A 13,910-nucleotide genomic window follows, 5' to 3' on the forward strand; every position below is an offset into this window, starting at 1 on the left:
TGTAAAGTCCTGCATGGGCAACTGTTCGTAAAACTAGGGGGCTATTTTAAGCTGCGGATGAATACACATTTAGTGCTCAGTTTAGTATCTACTGGAGAATATTTGAATATATTGCTGCACATCAATGAATGTGGGACCTACTTTAAATAAACTACAGTTCCCATCACCATCTGGATAAAACATTACATCAGTCAGTGCAGTAAGATGTGTTTTCATTTATTCATGAACTCTTTTGTCTTTTTAGTTTCATATCTAATGTTTTTTTTATAAATAGGCAGCACATTGGAGTGATTGGTTCTGTCTAATTACCCAAACTTTATCATCTCACTCATGTCCTCATTTCTCCTGAAAGGACAACAGGGATCGCTATATGCAGGGACCGGTGTATGGTCTCAGCCTGTCAGTGTCCCTGAGCGGTGCTTGTGCTGTGTGTAGATATGTGGCTGTTACCCACCCCCTGGTCCACAGGGGCAGATTTGTCACGGCCTTTAACTTCTGTCTTTGTATATTCTATTAACGAGCCCTGTTGTGGGACAACAATGACTCGCCATTTGTTTTGTCCGTCGGTGACACGCGCAGTAAACGAATCATAGCAGCAATCCCCCACTGATGCCCCATTTCAACTGCATCAATTTATGACTTCCAGGTCTGAGATACCCCAGAGCTATAAATCCAGGCCACAACAATCCATACTCAATTTGATTTCGGGGTGTTCTTTCTCATTCCACCGTCCATTTGTCACTGCATGTTGAACTCATGATCCAACTGAGGCTAGTTGGAGTCCCTCTACCTGCTTTTTTCTCTTTTTTCTTCCTTCCTTGAAATCAATAGAGCTCATTTTTCCACCCCCCCCCCCCCCCCCCCCGACCCTGAAGACATCACTCTATCATTGAAAACTGATGAGGGAGCCACGCTCACACATAGTAATGCACTTCATTTGCCTTCAAGTTAACAGCAATTGGTCGGTCACATTCAGTTATCATCAAATGAGATGAAATCACAGCAAATAAAAGGCGCACTCTTGTTTACAGCTCAGCTCTCGCGCAAAGACATCCCCTCAGAGACCTATCTGATTCTGCATGTGTCGCTCCTCCTCGGCCATAAAGTGGAGGAAAAATGATTTTGTCATTAAATCCATCACTCCTAGTTGATTGAAGCGGTGTTCATTCCATTGTTTTCCTTGTGAAGGAGGGAAACCATTAGTCCCAGAGTGATACTTTGGGCAGGCGTCGTCAGCGAGCAAAGCCGCCAGTGGGAGTAATTATTGCAGCATGAAACTGTGCTGGAAGGTAATAAGATCTCACATGGTCTCATTATCTCCCATGACACTGATGAAGATTTCACACCCAACTATCAGGAAACTAAAACGGCACAAACACAGCACAACTGAAATTTTAGGACACCTTTTGAATCTTGTCTCAAAGTCTGGAAGTCTACAAATTGTTACAGATTTTTCCAAACTGCCATGTTTATGCAGTTTGGGTTTTTTTCTTCGAAAAACATATTCCAACTGAGAATAATATCGGCCCAGAGCGGTACATGTTTTCAGATTTAACTATAGTGTATTATTATGGTCGGTGGAAAGTAGCAGAGGAAGTTTTATTTCAAACCACTGCAGAATAATACGAGCCTCACATGTACCAGGATAAATCTTGCAAGGGCAAAATTTGGAATCATTTGCCAGGAAGCAGCAAATGACATACAGTATCTGCATTGGTGTTTACTGCTACACACCAATGGATGCCGACAATGCTGAGATGTTGATGTTAAAAATGTAGGTTTAACATGCTGGTATGAAATACAGCTGTGGCTGATGTGCAAGCCTATGGTCTGTGTGAGTGTAATGTCCATGGAAATCAAATCTCAAATTATTAAAAGTAATTTGTATTCAAGAAATTGACATTTTGACCTGGTGCTGGATGAAACGTTGTCATTATACAATCCATGCACTGCAGAAGATTAATGTCAGTACAAAAGAAATGTATTCAAATACCTGTTGGTTGTATTTTACTGTATGTGACAAAACTGAAATTTTAACCATGAAGGTGGAACTAGATGAAGAACTGATGGGCTCCTCTGGGGACCACAAACATCTGCACAAAACTTCATCGCAAATGCCCTAAATTGATACTACGGTGGACTCATTACCATCTCATCTGTGCTGAGAAAATTACTAAAATATTTCAAATTATTGTAATAAAGTATTATGATGCAACAGTTCAATATTTTACATTTTCATACGAAATCATCTAGAAATATTTTCCTTGCGTTTTACAGAGACAGTAAGGGCATGTCATCCCAGCTCCCTGGATGGAAAATACAGAATAATGAATGATTACAAATAACTAAAAAACTTCAGAGATTGACTGTTAGAGGAGTCCTTCAGAATGCATGATATTCATTTGAAACAATGATAAATGATAGTAAATCTTTTTCAGAAGCCTCATGTAATACTAATACTGTGAGGCTGTGGTTACAATCTGGTATTAAAGCTTTAGTGCCTTTATATTTCAGTTTTGTCCATAATTCAGTGACTGAATTGTCCATGAACTTTCAATTTCATGTTAGTTATTTTCATAGCCTCTTGTGGGGCTTTAGGGAAACTAACTACAACAAATGGTCAAAACTGAAGAGGCACAGCCAGAAATATCCTGACTTTTTGTAACTAGTATGGGTCATGCTCAAGAATCTTTCGATGCAGCTGATGCAACTTGATGACATCTTTCCTGTTGAGTTTTCACATATTTCACACCCCCAGGGTGTAATGCAGGTGTCTTTTTTTTTTTTTTACAAATAGAACTGTCATAAAAAACCTTCAACTAAACAGAAACAAAACAATCTATTTCACAATTTCATCAAGATATTTCCACACATTTCAAAATGCTCCTTTAATGTCACAAAATATATAGTAATTGGCCTAAAGCTGTTTCTGCACTCTGACCAGCCTTCATAACATTTCAACAGATCCCAGAATAATCCTAATGTGATTCACAGTAAATAAGGAGTTAAATTGCTGAATTCAGTTCAGTTTTCTTCATCCAGTTGCCTGTGGTTTTGTAGAGGAAATTTTATAATTTCATATTTCTCATCTACTTACCTTCTAAAAAACAAAAGTTTCAATCCTTGTAGACAGAAAGTTCTGCTCTACACTAGCATCTAGTTCTACCATCGGGAAACACCAGTGCTGTTCTCAAACAGGGGGAAATATCAGTGAGGGCCTAATTATCAGAGCGTTTCTGAAAATTTACAAAAAAGTCCTTCCCTCAGATATTGAAGTTTTTTCCCTCACTGGAACTTGAATCTCACAAATCAAATTCCGTGGTGGCATAAATTCATGTACATGCTACAATATGTTCCGACTTAAATATTCTCCTTATTTCCATAATTTCCCCTAATTTCCATAATGTCTCTTGTGTCTTTGCTTTCACAGCCATTTCCTCTCCTGATGAATCTGTCCAGCAGATGGTGCTGCTGATCTCTGCTCCTGCCCCTTATGTGACAGGTTGGTTGCTGTTATTACTGTAAAAGGTTCAGCAATGAAGCCATTTTGTCAGTAATATGAGCTCATCAGTAATGAGAAGAAAAAGAAAAAGAAATGAAATAAAAAAAATAAACAAGCAAAAATATTCAATTTTGATAGTGAAAACCAGCCTGTCAGTGCATTTAGATAGATCCTTTTAGTGCACTTTTAGAGCTCGACTGATTACCTTAACATATATTTGTGTGTTTGTGTGTGTGTGTGTGTCCTAACAGGCATCTCTACCTGCTGCCAGTGAGCTGATGTAAACCTATAGGTCAGACACATCTCTAATGAGCAGAGCAGCGTGAGAGACTCAGTACAGTACAGACTATAGGCAACAGTATTGATCCAGAGACATTTACTGTAGCATCTGTTCCGGCAGCAAAGTGTCAAGCTGCCTCCTCATCTCTCTGATAAGTGGTTAGAAGACAGAGGAAAACTTCTGATTAACAAAAACAAGATTAAAAGTCCATAAAAAGACATTCACTGGAAGCCAGTCAGACAGTGTTAAGTTAAAGTTTCATTCGCCTTTACTCAAGGTGACCAAGCTTTTACTGATGCTCGATCATAGAGCAAGTCAACTTCTACAAGTGATTCTGACAGTATACTCACCAATTTCACAGCATTGCTGGTGAGTACACTTCACCAGTTACAGCCATATCATTTCCCTGCTGGGGTGGGCTCTAACTGTAGAGCCCAGTGAGTCTTGAAGCAGGCACTGTTATCTGCGGTAGATGACAGGCTGTCAAGAGAGAGAGAGGGAGATACTAAGAGGAAGAGAGATGACCAATGCTATATTGAACAATGCAGTTTCAAAGATATTCCAGGAAATTCACACATTTGCTTTCTTCCCAGCCGTGGGACCAAAAGTCAGGCCATGTTTAGAATATTTAGGGGAACGAACACAAGTGCAAAAACAAGCCAGGAAATATGATTAACTGACATGATTCCTGACCCAGTCCTGTTCAGTCTGGCCTTTCTGCCACCAGTCACAGGACTTCCTCCCCTCACCTATGCACCTGCTCATCTTTAGTTTTCCTGTTCCTGAACATTTCCCTGTGGCTTTGCTACCTGTTTTCTGGATTTCTTCTTGGGCTTAGTTTCCTGCCTGTCTGGACTCCAAGTTTTTTTTCCCCCCACCCATCGGCCTTGTGAGCTAGTTTTTGTTTACTGAAGACAACTTATCTGAGTCTAGCTGTCTTTGTGTCTGCATGGGTTCCAAAGTGTAACTTTTTACCCCCTGCATGAATTTATATACAGTATAATTGAAGTCCTCTGAAGTCTTTTAAATAAATATATATATATATAAGATTATGTACAAGTCCTACTTATACAAGTCTTACATAAGACTCCAGAGGACTTCAACTTCCAAACAATCAGCTTTTCATATGGTCAGTACACATTAAAACACAGTTTTTTCAGTGTAGATATCCCAATCTGAGCACACCTTTCAACACCATGAAAACTGTATTTCTTGGTCCATTACAATGGAATAATTGAGATTCCTGGAGACTATTGTGATTCTGAGCCACCAGCATAGGTTAGCAACAACAGTCGTCACAAAGACACGTATACAGAACAATCAATGATGAGTTCAGACACATTGTGCAATGTCTATGTTTTTATATTGGAAAACTGAACACAAGAAAGAAAACAATAATCATTTTATAGTTAGAATTATTAATGTAATTGTGCCAGGAGAGCCTATAGTATTATATAGATATAGGCCAGGACATCCAGGTTGAAATAGTCCCAGACAAACAGAGACGTCTGCTCGCAGTGGGATATTGTTCCGATTACCTCCTGACATCAGCACAGGATTTGTTTAGTTAAACCTGGCTTAACACAGTCACAGGAGCCAAGAGGAAACAGTGCACAGTACAAAGTGAGGGAAATGTCATAGGAACCTCTAAGGCTAACTAAATACACAAACCCTTAGTTCAACAACTATTTCATATATATTTTAGAGGCAGATCTGTTTTTGTGATTGTCCACCCTTTGTCTTATTCTCATGACTGTGTCTTTGTTATTATGTTGTTTTCTTTGCTTTTCATTTTCCTGTTCTTTACAGAAAGTCTTGTGGACAGAGAAAACATCTGCATAAACTATTCCCTTGTTGGCTGATTCAGACAAATAATAGCTTCTACAGCTAATCCCCATGTTTGAATGAACTGAAGTAAATTTTGCTAAGCCTTGGTCTCTCTGAGTTCCCATTTCCTATATTTCTACAGTGGGCTGATACAGAGGCGGGCTAGCTGTTTTAATATGTAACACAGAAATAAATATCTCACGGTTAGAAATAAAGCAAATTAGCGTTTACGTTTACAAAAGCTTGTGGTATTTTCATTTTAGCTTTTTGAATCCAATTCATACCAATTCAATAATGACAACATCATCACAACATGACCTTCACATTTACCTATTGCAGCTCGCTACATTGTTAATGATGTGTTGTTTCCCACACAGCACATCTCCTTCAAAGCCTCAGGGACACTGAGCAGACGACGCCATCAGTCTGGGAATTGTTAAGCTTGTTTGGTTAATTGGTATAAAAAATGTACGGATAATATGCATTCGCTCTGTGAAAAGTAGCTGGAGGTTGTCTCCACATGCACATATACCACAGGTTTTTACTAACGCAGAGATGTGGAAATGAATTCTCTGAGAGGCAGTCAGTACGGTAGACGTTCAGCGTCTTACCAAAAAAACTGCCGGATGGAAAAGATAAAGGCAGATCTGGCACAGGGGTTTTAGAAATATGAAGTAATCTCCCTGTAATCCTAAAAGATCCCAGCATGCAAAGAAACGGTAATCCCATGTAATGATAGATGATCCTTACAAAGGTCCACTCTATCATGCAAAAGAAAGGCTGTGAACGAAAGGTGAAAGAGGATATACTGCGCAAGGAAAAAATATCCATATGGGCTGTATGTCTGGACTCTCAAGTAAGTCATCATGACTTTCCCCCCCTTCGACCAAATGTGCTGCATTGGCAAAAACCACAACATGCTGAGCCAGAGATATTGTGTCTTGATATGTTCTGAATCCATTTCATTTTTAACGACAGATTAACCTTGATCCCGCATATCTCGGGATTATCCACTCAGTGACAAGTGCATATGGTGTGCTTTTCTGAAATGCATCCAAATCCAACATCACAGCCACATGGATTCATATGTATTCTTTTTTTTTTCTTTCTTTCCTCCCCGCATCAGGATCTGTCTCCCCGATCTGGAGCAGCTAGCGCTAGGACTGCTGGGAATCGACAACGGCGTCTTTAGATGTCAGGCGCCGCTGTGATCCTCCACTGAACATCACACAACTCCTCCGAGGCAGAATCAGATGCCTTTCTCACACAACATTTGTCCTCCAGACACGTTCTTGTTTACTTGTGTTTCTCGCTGCAGTCTGAACCTGTTTCTTCTCTGGTGATGCAGAAGTTGCGAAGATGTAAACCTGCGCCTGGTAGGCCACCCTCAGGCTGTAGACGCTGTTGAAGAGATGCAGGTGAAAAGTAAAGCCTGATTTTAAATTTAAGCTGAGGAATTGATAACTTCATAACAATATAAGCAGGTCATCCTTCACACATCCTTAAGGAGAGTTATTCATGCAGACACGACAGAGAGAGGTGAGCGAGAAGTTCAAACCTCAAAGCACATCAAAACAAGACCCTGGCTTGTGTTGTTTTCTATATATTTTATATTTCATACATAAAGGATGTCGTAGAGTTGAAAGAGACAACAGATCTGATGTTGATCAATCCAGTTTTGTTTTTCTCTGAATTTTGATTTCACACCGTCTGGGACTGGAGATAACTATATGACACCTTTGACACCTTCTTTGGAATAAAATGACAAAGCTCAGTCAGTGTGGATGTAAGGATGAATTTGTGGAAATCAAAAAAAGAGAGGTTTTCTATTGTGGAAAAATGAGAAAATACAAATTGAAATGAAACCTAAACAATATCTGGAGCTGGAAAGGTTTCAACCAAATCAGACTGAAAACAAAACACAGCAAATGAGCCAAAAAACAAGAGAATGTATTCTGTATACTGGCCGATCAAATTATTTTGAACACTTTATGTATGCCTTGATAGAAGATTAGGTAAACGTCCTCTGGTCTCATAATAAATGGACAGACTTGTTCTCATCTAACTCTAACTAACAGGAAAAAAGGGTAGCCTATATGTAAAAAGTCAAACTTAAAGAGGAACTAAGCAGGATTTCTCCTGTGGCTATGCTACATTTCTACCTTTGCATGACTTGACTTGTGACTTGTTACAGTGAGAACAGACGCTCTCTGCCTCCCACCTGGTGTCTCATGGCTGAAAACCAACCTTGCATCATCATCAGTGTAGTTACTCGGTCGCCGTCTCGGTGTCCCAGCTCTCCTCTCTGCACACCGTGACACAAATGTGCAAACCAGCAATTTTTGTCTATGACGGTTAAGACTACACAAATACACACGTCGTGACATTGTATGTTATATAACGTTATCCACCGGTCTATGGATTCATTCTTCGCCGGCTTGGTTGTAAACAAATGCACATGGCCAGGTGGAGGGCTAGCAAAACAGCGGAAAAGCAACCAGACTTGCATAGTTCCCCTTTAAATGTAATATAATATTATTTTTTCTAATGTGGTTTCTGTTGTTGCTTGACGAGAGCTTCAGCCTTAGCATTAAAGTCCACAAGACAAGAGATTAACATGTTCCCTGAGCAGTGTGTCCTCAGGGTCTAGACTGGATGCTACAGTGATTTGCTGTTTAAAGGGACAACGATGAGTTTCTATTTGGTTATTTAAAAGTCTCACGTTAATGTGGATGAATCTACGCTATGCACACTTGTTAATGGGCCCATTTTCGATAAATATAGCGTTTTGTCTCTATCGTTATTGTGTTATTATTAGTGGTGGTGCAAATGCTGGTCGAGCCGACCAGCGTTTCCTTACTTTCGATTTCGTGGCGAGTCATGAGAATAACGCAGCCGAATCGCCGTTTCCACTATTTCACAATATTCCTCCCAGGCTTGCACTTTCGTATCAAATGGTGGCAGGGATCCTATCATTGCCATCTCACCAACATGTGCTGCCTCCTCCCCCTTCACCAAGTCCTTTGTTCCCTTGGAGTCTTCACATCCATCCAATCTCTTGATCCAGTCACAGCCGCTGGAGTACAGGCCTCTTTATCCTCGTCGCCAATATAACATCGTGGAACATCGTGGACAACCAAAGTTCTTTAGGCTTTCTTTTACTAGGCTTCAGGCCATCAGACATAGACACACACAGAGGGAGGGGTACAAGAGAAAAGCTCTTCCTCATATAGACTTCCTGAATGCAGGGTAAAGCACACCTGGAGCCTAGGGCTCCCTCTAGGTCAAGACTAAGCAAAGTCAGGATACTACATGGTCGGAACTACGACGGTATGTGATCGTCTTTGAACCTCTGACTTTAATTCTTGATGAATGAAAACATGAGTCCGTCTTGCGCCGGTCAAAGAATTTTACGGTGCGCACGGACGCTCATAAATGTAGTGTGAAAACGCTTCGCTTTTCCAAAACTCCTCGTTGTCCCTTTAACAGTGACACAACAGGCCAGGCCAGAGTGAGCTGCAATCATGCTAAGAAGTGGTAGAAAGAGGAGTTACAAGTTGTTGCTTCCCACAGCTGGACAGTTGTTGGTGAGTACTAGATGAGTTAAGTTTGATTCATTTGCAGTGTTAGGAAGTTTGCTCTGCTGCTGAACAGGGTTTGGGAGTGGGTGGTGGTGATTGTTGTTTGACAAGACAAGAGCCGATGGAGACGAGCTAACAGTGTGTTGGTGTTGGTGTTCCCACCACTGCAGACAGCTGTCGACGACGAGTAAAGTAATGAAGGTGGATACTGAACTCACTGATAAGGAAACAGCTGCTTATGCTAGATACAACCAAACTTACAAACGTGCTTTAAAGATAAAGATACTGATATTGAAACACTGAATAAACACCTAGAAAAATGTATTCCAAAAAAGGTAAATGCAAAACCAACCTGTGGAAAAAAAAACAAAAAAACAATTAAAGTCAATTAGAGTGAAAATTTGAGAGTGAGTGGAAACTCTATTATTGACTGTTTTAACTGCTAGGGGGCTGTGGGTTGGTTTTTCTCTGTTCAGTGTTTGTGGTTTAGTCTGATTGCATAAAACAATGGAGTGAGTGCAGGTTCACATCATGGTCCTCAGTGGAAAGCAAAAATATTGACTTACCATTTCTTCATTTTTTCCCCCAATGCTTTTTATCCACCTCCTTTTGACTCCGAGGTTTGGACGGGGGATAAGTGGGGGAGGGCTGGATTGAGATGGATGGAGGGACAGATGGGGGAGGATGGGTGTAATCACTGCCTATTTCTGCTGCTCTGCTGGGGTAGTCATGTCTGCAGGACCTCATAATAAGACACGGAACACAAATTTGCTCATCTTTATTTATGTTCTCCCCCCATAATCTGTGAATATTTAGCTGTACATATACAGGTAAATAATTAAGCATCAAAGTCTAATTCAAAGTTAATTAGCAGATTAGTAGACGAAGGTCATTCTCCGAAGATTTCCTTTGCTGTACAGTTTCATTAAGTGCGAGGAAGAGGAGCAACTGGGATCCATCAATTCTAAACATGTAGCCTCCCCTGTTAATACAGTTAATTGGCAATTTGATTAAATTTCAGAATTGAATTGAGAAGTTAGCTATTCATCCTTTTCATTTTACAGAGATATACTTTTCTCTCTCCAGACTAGGAGGGAGAAGTCTATTAATAAAAAGTAATATGATTCTGAGCTAATTTTTAAAGCTACTGAGCCGTTTAATAACTAGCAGATGTGGATTCTCGCTAAAGATCGCTGAGACAAAGGATTTATATATATATATATATACTAAGGATTACTTTTAAATGTCATCTTTTGTTGCCGTACAATGTCGGTCTAGGATGAAAGAGTTTACATTGCTGGCGAAACTGCTTGCCAGAGAAGATTTGGCCCAAATGCTGATGGTTTTTAAACATGAAGCTTCAGTCCACTTCAATGGAAGCATCCAGCAGGGAGAGAGAGCACTTTATTTGGAAGGAGGAGAAAAATTATGCGAACAGAATGCTGTGTCGGGTTCACCGTATCATCATGCTAACCTCTGCAGAGCAAGGCTACCTGCTGGAACTGCTGATGCAACTGGATTTTGTGGAGGATTTTGTCTGAGGTGTTGCCAACATTATGCACTCATGCATGGGCTGCGGACGACGCTTGTGACCGCTCTGTTTCATTATCATTTCAAACCTACAGCGCTGTCGACATGAGGTAACACAGAGTCAGAAAACAGGGGAGCAGGAGAGGAGAAAATGCAGGAAAAGCCATGTGAGGTGAATTAATGAGGAGCAGGTGATGAAAGGGTTACGGGGAATTCATGAACACAGGAAGCCCAACAAAGAACAGTCAGGAGTCGGTTTTAATTGAAAGGAGGACTCATCTCATTTGGGTAGAAGCGATGCCAGCGGCTTTGATGTTTGGGTTTCTAACTGTCAGGATTATTTTTTTAATAGAGACCAGGTAGGACAAAGGAGGAATAACAGAAATATAAGAGGACGGTTTGTTCTAGAGAGTCCAGGTTGTGCAAGATTTGGAACAGAGAGGAGATCAATGGTGATGCATTTTTCATTATCTAGCAGTGGGAGGATGTCAGGAACTGGTGGTGCTGCAGAGCCAGACTGGGCTCAGGATGGCTGAGCACCTGTTGCTGCAAGTCAATACAGGGAAGTTCTATTAGAAAGAACTGTTTTTAAGATGATGCAGTGTTTTCTGTTGTTATTGTGTTGGCTATAGCTCTTAACACAGCATCTGGGTAGAGCAAATTACAGTGTAAACATTTGTGACATCTTGTACTCTTTGCATCTTGTCTATACAGTAGGTATAGGGTGTAGCTGGGGAGTAAGTACCCAGATTACAGGAGCTATTTTGGCGGAGAAAATAGCTATGGTGGAGGGAACCGTATCATTTTGCTTCAATTTCTGTCACCTCTTTTTTCCCACTGAGGTTAACATGCTAAGCAGATCTCATAGCATTCTAATACCAACTCACTTTATCATCCAGTACATCCTGAAGACCCAGTGCTGCTCAGAAGGTTAAACCCCTGTTCTTTTAAATGCAACAAAACCTCAAGCTCCCGGTTGGTAAGTAAGCTGCCAGTAGCTAATACTTAACATTAGATAAAATAAGAAAACCTTCATTAAGGTGTCACTCAACAACACACAGTAAGAATACAAAATGCTTAAGGGTACAAGGGTAATGCATAAATATGCACAGTCAATATAAATTATAGTATTAAATGCACAGTCATTACCCCCTTTCCCACACACAAAAAGTCATAAAAAAACATATTATAAACCAGAACTCATGAAAGACAATCTTCTATTAAGTGGGGTGGGGTGGCAAGCTTTGGCACGTTCCTTGATGCAATGCTTATACCAGATAAAATGACACACCATTGTATCATCAAGATCATTAGTTGTGTAGCAGAGGCGAGGCTGCAAGACCACAAGGGAAGCACTGATTTCTGTAAAATGTCAAAAAAATAAATAGTCAAATATTAACAGTTGTGTTCACAATTCATTGACTAAAAATGTGTTGTGACATGATTTTCTTCTCATACATAGTGCTTCAGTACATTAAACCTGTTGGTGGTTTTCTGGTGCAACAGAAAATCATTTTTTTTCGCTGCAGTTTAAGTAGATGGTCGTTATGCTGTGATTTTGTCCCTCCAGTGAATGGACCAATGGGTGGGCCAAAATATGTCAATTTTTAAATAAATGGACAAATTTTATGATGTAGGCCAAAAAGACCAGCTGCTGCCACTGATACAGTATGTAGCTATAGTTTAACTTCCTTAAAGGGATAGTTCAACATTTTGGCAAATTCGCCTAGTGCCATAGTCTTAGGAGTAGGTTCGTTACCTTTAATTGTCAGTGCAAGATATTTTAGAACGGCGGAGCAGAGCCATGAGCTACTCAGAGCTACGCTACGGAGGCTAATGGGATTTCTTGGTTTCCCTCATCAAAATCATGAAATACACAATCCAACAACTCCAAAACGCTCTGTGCAGCTCGCAGCTCTGCTCCACTGTTCTAAAAATAGCTTGCACCGACAATTAAAGGTAACAAACCTACTCCTAAAACTATAGGGATTATGGCAATAGACCACTTTGCCAAAATGTTGAACTATCTGCTAACTACGGTGACTTGATCAACCAGAATGATGTTCAAGGTGTGGGTCATGTGACTGATGAGAGTGGCCAAGCTATCGCTATAGCTATAGCTACTTCTATGCAGTTAACCTGATAGCATATTAACTGCAAGTGTGTGAGGTATTATGGATTTAATAGATGCTGGCTATTGGTTTTACAATATTTCATGAGGTTTTGATTGGGAAAATAATGATTCAATGGACATAATTCAATAGAAAATGTGTTATTGTAAATGACATCATTGGTACGACGGTATTTGGTTTATCAGTATCTAATGTTTCTGACTCATACTCAACAGAGCTGCTGCCACTAGACCTCAAGAATTTGTGGGGACATTTTGGAATGATATAACCACAAGACGGGTTAGAGTTATCTGATTGCTGAGAAGTTCTCTCTCAAATCTGCGTCAGTGGCATGGACTCAACGAGATGTTGGAAACCTGCCTTTGAAATTCTGTTGACATTTTTGCAGACTTGTCAGCTGCACATTATCGCTGCCAATTTCCCGTGCTACCACACCCCAGAGGTATCCTACTGGATTCAGACCAGGTGATTGCGAAGGCCACTGTAGTACATAATGATTGATTGGTATTAAGGGCCCAAAAGCGAGCCAAGGAAACCTTCACACCATTACACCACCACCTCCAGCCCGGACTGTTGACACAAGGCAGGGTGGGTCCATTGATTCAGTTTGTTGATGCCAGATTCAGACCCCACCATCTGCGTACCTCAGCAGAAATCCACATTCATCAGACCAGGCTGCATTTTCCATCCTTCAACTGTCCAGCTCTTTTGAGCTTGTGCCCACAGCAGCTGCAAATTTCTTTTCTTGGCTGACAGGAGAGGAACCTGTTGTGGTCTTTTCTGTTGTTATCGACGTGTTGTGCATTTTGAGACTTTTTTTCTGGTCACCATAGTTGTAATGAGTGAAAAACTGAGTTAAAATAGCCTCTCTGTTATCTTTAACCAGCTTGGCCATTCTTCTGTGACCTAGACTATTGTGCATAACAATAGCAGTTTCAGAAATGCACAAAACCAACAAAGTCAATGAGATCACATTTTTCCCATTCTGATGTTTGATGTGAACACAACTGTATCTGTATCAGAGATGATTGCTCTAAGACAGCAAGTGAAGCTCTGCT

This window comes from Trachurus japonicus, chromosome 11 (genome assembly GCF_045865225.1).
Source record: "Trachurus japonicus isolate A0001 chromosome 11, Traja_1.0".
Lineage (NCBI taxonomy): Eukaryota > Metazoa > Chordata > Actinopteri > Carangiformes > Carangidae > Trachurus > Trachurus japonicus.